This window comes from Camelina sativa, chromosome 8, assembly GCF_000633955.1.
Source record: "Camelina sativa cultivar DH55 chromosome 8, Cs, whole genome shotgun sequence".
In the NCBI taxonomy this organism is placed as follows: domain Eukaryota; kingdom Viridiplantae; phylum Streptophyta; class Magnoliopsida; order Brassicales; family Brassicaceae; genus Camelina; species Camelina sativa.
The window spans coordinates 17,118,032-17,125,083 of NC_025692.1; the positions used below are offsets into that span (position 1 = coordinate 17,118,032).

Consider the following 7,052-nt stretch of genomic DNA (forward strand, 5'->3'; position numbering starts at 1 on the left):
GAGACACTCCCACTTTTGATTGCCTTTCCACTGTACTTCTTCAACCACATGGAATTTTTCGTTTTTGAGACTAACTCGTACTTGATGGCACAATGAGATTAAATTAGAACTCTTAGAGATGACAAGAGAGATTATTTGAAAGATGAGGGACATGAGCTCCGGCTCTGGCTCCAAAACCAATGTTTTTGTAAAGAGTGACTTGATCTCCAAATCCAGCTTACTATGTGAATCCGAATCAGAATCAGATTCGGAGTCCAAGTCTAAATCTGACTCCTTGGCGTTGTCAAGAGATATTTTCTGAGAAAAGAGAGATATGAGCTCTGAAATCTGCTTCGGCTGGGAATCCAAATTCATGGAGTTAAAGAGCATGATTGTTTGAGCAACGAGTGATATAAGCTCTGACTCCGGCTTCGGCTGCAACTTCAAATCCATCATGCTAACCAAAGAGCTTATTTGAGTAATGCATGGTATGATACTTTCTCCCTTCAAACCCCAGTCTAAACATTCGGGGCGAAATATTAGGATAGTGATGAGTGATATGAGCTGCTGCTCTGAATACATATCTAAAGAGTGATAGCATTGAACGACCAGCTTTGAACAAAATGAATCCTTAGACTCGGAGCTTTGAACGACCAGCTTTCGACGGTTAGCTTTGAACGACGACCAGCATGTAACGAATGCGAAGAGTAGGAGAATTGCAAGACCAGCTTTGAACAACCAGCTTTTAACAAATTCGTAGAGTCTGAGCATTGCTGATAAGAGAGATTACCTGAATAAACGAATGATGTGATCACTTGACTAAGGATTATTTTTTTTTTTGCCTAACCATTCAACAACCAATTTGGATTTTATGGTGTCATGATTATTATTAACCTTGGTGCTCCCCACATGAATCAGTGTGCTATTAAGAAGAAGGAGAAAGCCTACCAACCCTACCTGCCCCCAGCTGAGAACGGCTATGGGAAAACGACAGCGAGCTTCGGGGACAAATTGAGGAACCAGAAAGGATCACATCGGTTGGAAGAGATGAAACCATGTGCAGAGGATAGAATCACCCGGGGATGCAGAGCTTTGTTTGAAGGAGAGAGGATTGAGTCGGGCTCTTAGCATCAATTGTATCTCCTTGATGATGAGGAAATACGGCCTAGATTTACTAGTGTGAATGCGGACGTTACGTTCCTTCCAGATAAAGTAAACTGAAGCCTGGAAGGCGAGTTTGATTATTGTGGAGATGTTCCTGCTGTTGGGAGCTCTTTTCAACCAAAGTAACGAGACTATAAAAAGCGACGACGGATTCAAGTTTGCTCTTTGGGTAAAGAACCTCCAGATTGCAGCACTATACTCACACCGGAAGAACAGGTGATCGCGGGACTCGTCGTGAGTATTACATAACATGCAGCCAGGAGGGATATTCATCCCCCACCTTCTCAGTCGATCCATTGTGTGCAACCTGTTCCAAGTAACAACCCAACAGATGAAGGCAAGCTTAGGGATTTGATAACGGAACCAGATAGCAGAATGCCAGGGCACCGGATCCCCAGGGTGATGTATAGTTGTCCAAGTGGTGGCCGTTGAGAACCTATTCGAAGGCTGATGCTGACCAATTTTCTACAAGTAAGAATCATCCTGCTCACACTCCATTATATTGCCGAGATCAGGTAAGCAGGTTTTTATCAGGGAAATGATTGGATTCCAACTCCTACTGGACGCAATCCACCATTCACCTCCTCTAACTGCATCTCTGACCACTGCGTCGATAGGTAGACCAACTGTTTGGGGACCAATGGAATCTGTCATATCGATGAGGGGACTAAGGCCAAACCAATTATCATGCCAAAAGCTAGTTGTAACTCCCGATCCCACGTCACAAAAAATAAACTGACGAGCCAAAGGGTGGAGCTTGCACAGCTTACGCCATATCCAGCTTCCACTCGAGTTTGAATTTAGTTCCCAAAAATTCTTATTCCTTATCAAATGCAGTCTCACCCAGGATACCCACAGAGACCCTGCCGCAGAGAAGATAAGCCAGATCAACTTTAGAGCCATCACTTTATTCCAAGCGGTCAATCTCCTCAAGCCTAACCCTCCGGTTTCTTTAGTTGTACAAGCAACCTCCCACGAGATTTTTTCTCCTTGGGCGGAGATAGGGGCTCCTTTCCGAAGGAATGCATTACAAATTTGCTCCAGCTTGAGTAAACATTGATTGGGGAGAATGAAGATAGAAGTTCTGAAGTTTATTGTGGAAAAGATCACCGACTTCAGTTGTTGTAAACTTCCCGCAAAGGATAAATGTCTTGCAGTCCAAGAGGTAAACCTGTTGTTTATCTTATCCAGCAGAGGTTGATAGTCTTGTCTCCTCATCTTTTGAGTCATTAGCGGGACCCCCAAGTACCTGACAGGCAAGGAACCGTGTCCTACTCCACATTGAGTTGAGAGAGAGTGACATCTATCGAAGTCCCCCCCATCAATCATCAACGTTGTCTTGTGTCTATTTATACCCAACCCTGAACCTAGTTTAAAGTTATCCAGGATCCCTAAAATGCCTTCTAGAGAGGATTGGGAACCGTCAAAGAAGACGAGGACATCATCTGCGACGATGAGATAAGTTATGAAAGGAGCCAGGCATTTTAGGTGAGGTTGGAATTTAGCTTCAAGAGCGCCTTTATCCAAGGATTTGGCTAAGATGTCCATGACAAGGACAAATAAATGAGAGGACATAGGATCACCTTGCCGAATACCCTTCTTTCCTTGAAAGTACCCAATTAACTCTCCATTAAATGCAATACTATACGACGGGGAGGAGACACATAATCTTATCCAGTTGATGAATTCTGAGGGGAGTTCGAAGGTGTTGAGGAGGTTCATCAGAAATTCCCAGTTGACATTGTCATAGGCTTTAGAGAGGTCAATTTGGAGACACCCTCTTGTTGTCTCTCCAGTAACATGGAAGTCCTCCACTAGCTCCGAAGCCAGCAATACATTCTCGCAAAGCAGTCTACCCTTGATAAATCCTACTTGGTTTCCCTGAACTGGTTGGGAGATAAAAAGCTTGAGTTTCTTCGAAATGAGCCGAGTTATGACCTTGTATATCGTATTGGAACAAGCGATAGGTCGGAATTGAGTTAAGAGGTCAGCTCTAGTTTCCTTGGGAATGAGTGTAATTGCTGTGGAGTTGAACTTCTTCAGGAGATGACCAGTTCTGAAGAATTCAGTCACTGCTGCCACCGTACTCTCCTTAACAATGGGCCAAGCTTCCTAGAAAAATTCCACCGGGGACTAGTCAGGTCCACGAGCCCTATCCTTGGGCATGATGAAAATAGTTTGAGTAATTTCCTCCTCTGTCGGGATCCCTGACAGCTGGGCAGCCAAGGTGGAATCACACCAAAAGGGATGGAGAAACCGAATATGGTCGGTAGAGAAGGGAGCAGCTCTGTCGCTTTGAGAACCCAACAAATGGGTGTAATAAGTCACAATCATTTGCTTGATTTGATCCACGTTCTCCATCCTTGCCCCATCCTCCCCGCGCAGGGAGATAATAAGGTTCTTTGCATGATTCGCCAGTACAGTTCTGTGGAAAAACTTGGTGTTAACGTCCCCCATCACAAGCCACCTTATTCTTGATTTTTGTCTGTAAAAAGACTCCAAGGCCACAGCAAAAAAATCCCACTATTTCCTTGCAATATGCTCCTGCCTGAACAAGATGTCCAAAGGGTTTGAAAGTAGTTGGACTTGTACTGCCTCCAAATATTCCAGCACCTCGCTAGTTTGTTGCTGCAAGTTACCGAAACCTTCTCTGTTTAGGGTCTTACAAACCATTTTTGCTCTCTTCAAATGCTCCCCTAGGGAGAACATTGCCGAACCCACTGCAGTTTGTTCGTTCCAGGCCTCAGTTAACCGAGTAACAAAGTTGGGATGATTTGAGAGGAATGAAAAATACTTGAAGCTTGTCTTTGCTATTACTGGTTGGTTTATAATATTCAGGATGCAAGGGGAATGATCTGAGTCTCCCGGAGAATCAAAGGTAGCTATTGTGCTAGGAAATGTCGAGATCCACTCTTCATTGACCAATGCCCTGTCCAGCTTCCTGATAATCGGGTTGTTCTTCTGGTGATTTGATCAAGTAAAGAATACTCTCCTCGAAGGCAGGTCTACCAAGTCACTGTCTCTAAGACAGTTCTGCAAATCCTCCATCCCTCTCAAAGGCATCACAGACTGGTTCACCGAATAGTGCTCATTTGCGGAGAGTATTTGATTGAGGTCTCCCATTAGACCCCATGGAGTGTGGTTTAGAGGAGTAGAAGAGGCCAAATCTGAAATATCAGCCCAAAGGTGTCGTCTCTCCAAATCTGTGTGCTTCCCATATAGAAACGCCGCCGCAAAGGAATTGGTGAGAGTTGGAAGTTTAATACTAGCTTCTGCCACACGAGTTTCTAGAAAACTAACTACCAAAAGGTGATTTGAAGCCTCTTACATTCCAGCAGAATGTCGCCATAATAACAAAAAGGGGGGGTGAAAACCGAGGCTTTCAAAAATGTGTGAATCCGCTCGAAGCTCCTCCCCGAACAGGAGCAGGAACCCTTGGATTTTTAGAGCTAACTGAACTGTGCCATATTTTTAAGTGTTTCTTCTTGACCTTAGAGGATATTGTATCCCAACCTGGAGGGATGGGAAAGTTCAGATCTATCCCCTTCTCAGGCTTCTTAGAGGCCTCTCCTCTGCTGCCTTCCTCAGTGTCGAGACTCGGAGAATTAGTAATGTTAGGAGCTTTGAGATGAGTAGGAATCGAATCAGGAATCATGGCAGAAGCTTTACCAGAGACCTTGATATCCTGTTTTGCCACCCATTGACTTTTGCCCTTAGGATCTGTTATGAAGGAGGAGTTAGAAATCTCCTTCAGAAGTCCATTACGTATACTGATCGAGGGTGGAGTACTTCTAGAACGCTTCTTCGATCTGAAGCGCCTTCTACTCTTTCTGACAACCTTTGCGCACTCTTTCCCTGAAGGTGACTAGGTAGACTCCTTGGAGGCTACTGGATCCGAAGGCAGGATAACAGAAGTGTGAGTTACTTCTTTGGAGCCGACAGGAACATCCTTTTTGAATGGGAGTCGTTTCATTAATGGCTTGGAGCATCTACTTAATAAATGCCCATATCTACCACAATTAAGACACTTCAGAGGAGGTCGGGGATATTCAACTGCCACACGGGTGGAATTACCCTGAACGTCCCTCACCACCATCGTTGATGGAAGAGGAGAGCCTAGGTTGATAACCACCTTTACTTTAGTTCCCCCTATGTTTATCGGATCTAGACGAGATTTCTCAGTATGGAGAGATTTCCCAATAGCACTAGCTATGACGCTGATTCCTTGGAGAGAGTATAGCTGGGGAGGAACGTTCTTGAGAATTGCCCATGTTGGCGCTGTGTGAAGCTCTTCTAGCTCAAGGGGACCTTCTGAAGACCAAGGGTACACTGTACAAGAACAGTTACCAGCTTTCCAGAAACTGATGTCCACTACCCACTGTCGAGTGTTTATTGTGGGAATGTAAATGACCGCAGCCGTCTCAGAGATGATATGAACCGTGATGTCACTGAAACGACCCCAAATCGGATTTAGGTCTGCGTATATCTTACCAGCTGGAGGACACAGTCCGTGGAATTGGTTAATTAGGTGACCCTTCCACATTTCTACAGTATTCAGCAAAACAGACAGTGGAGCAACCACCACTGGGGTTCTGTCTTCTAGGAAGGTCGGAGGATCCATTTGAGTTAAATTTCGAAGAGATGCCTTAAACGTGGTAGCCCAGGGAAGCTTAGCTTTGGAAGGATTTTTTGGAACCCCTTCTTCAAGTCCCCCGAAGGAAGGATTAAGGTGAACGGAGTCGTCTGGTGATCCCTGAGTTGAGATGTTCAATGCTTCCGCATCGGAAAGGAGAACATGAACTGAGTTTGAAGTCGTCATTGAAGGGGAGCCCATCGCAGGACGCTCGAAGAGAGAACCCTGAGTATCGACCTGGGTATACGGGATCTGAAGAGTTGTGCCAGAAGCATCCTTGGAAGACTCAATTCTCGTATCAGGGGATGAGGGAAGCGCTCCCTTATCCTCGACTGAATGGGAAGAATCGACCGGCGGACTAATTAGAGAGGATGAGATCTCCATCGCGGGGGTGAAGAGGTCATTACTGCCTGAGTTAAGACACGGACAAACTTGGATGCACACGGGGGCAAGACGGAGGGGGCTTCCTTTTCTACTTGACCATTGCAAAATTCTCATTTGCCGGCGAGAGGCCAGCAGAAGGCGGCGATTAGGGTTACGGCGCACTAATCGCCTAAAACTTCCTCTCTAATAATATTTCTGACTTACTTTTATGTTTTCGTTCTTGATTTTCTCAAGAATACTGAGACCAATGCTGCTGTAACTTTGGACTCTACAGTTTTAATTTATTGACTTGGCACTTCTGTACTTCACCTAGTCGTAAATATTTATGACTATTTAATGACAATTTTACGATTAATAAAATGTGAACATAAGTAGTTTATGAGTAGTCATAATGTAGTTGTCAAATTTGGTAACTAATTGATGACTATTTAACAACTATAATCGTATTTATTTAGGATTTTTTATTTATACATCATTTATACAAATTATATATATTATTTTAATAATAATATTTATATTTTATTAATTATTTGAAATATATTTAAATTATGAATAATATTTGTTTGGAGTAAATTGATACTAAAAATAAAATAGTATATTTATTTTTATAAAATCGTGATTTAAAAAAAATTGTATTAGAAAATAAAATTATAAACATAATTAATAATAAGAATTCATCATACTCTTAAAAAAAAGAGTAGATGAACAACTACATAATTAATGGCTTGAAGCACACACTCAAGTCTGGATTGCCTTGTATTCCATCTTTTAAGCCATTTGAAATGACCTTAACATATCACATCCTTATCTGTAGCAGTCTTGAATCTCAGCTTGATTTGTGCTTGAAATCTTAGCTTCACTTTTCATGCTCACACACACAATTCCAGTCTCG

General features: G+C 43.2%; 1 pseudogene; it reads right to left on the reverse strand.

Annotated features, from left to right (window-relative positions):
• On the reverse strand, positions 1,009 to 6,160 carry LOC109125952 (annotated as a pseudogene).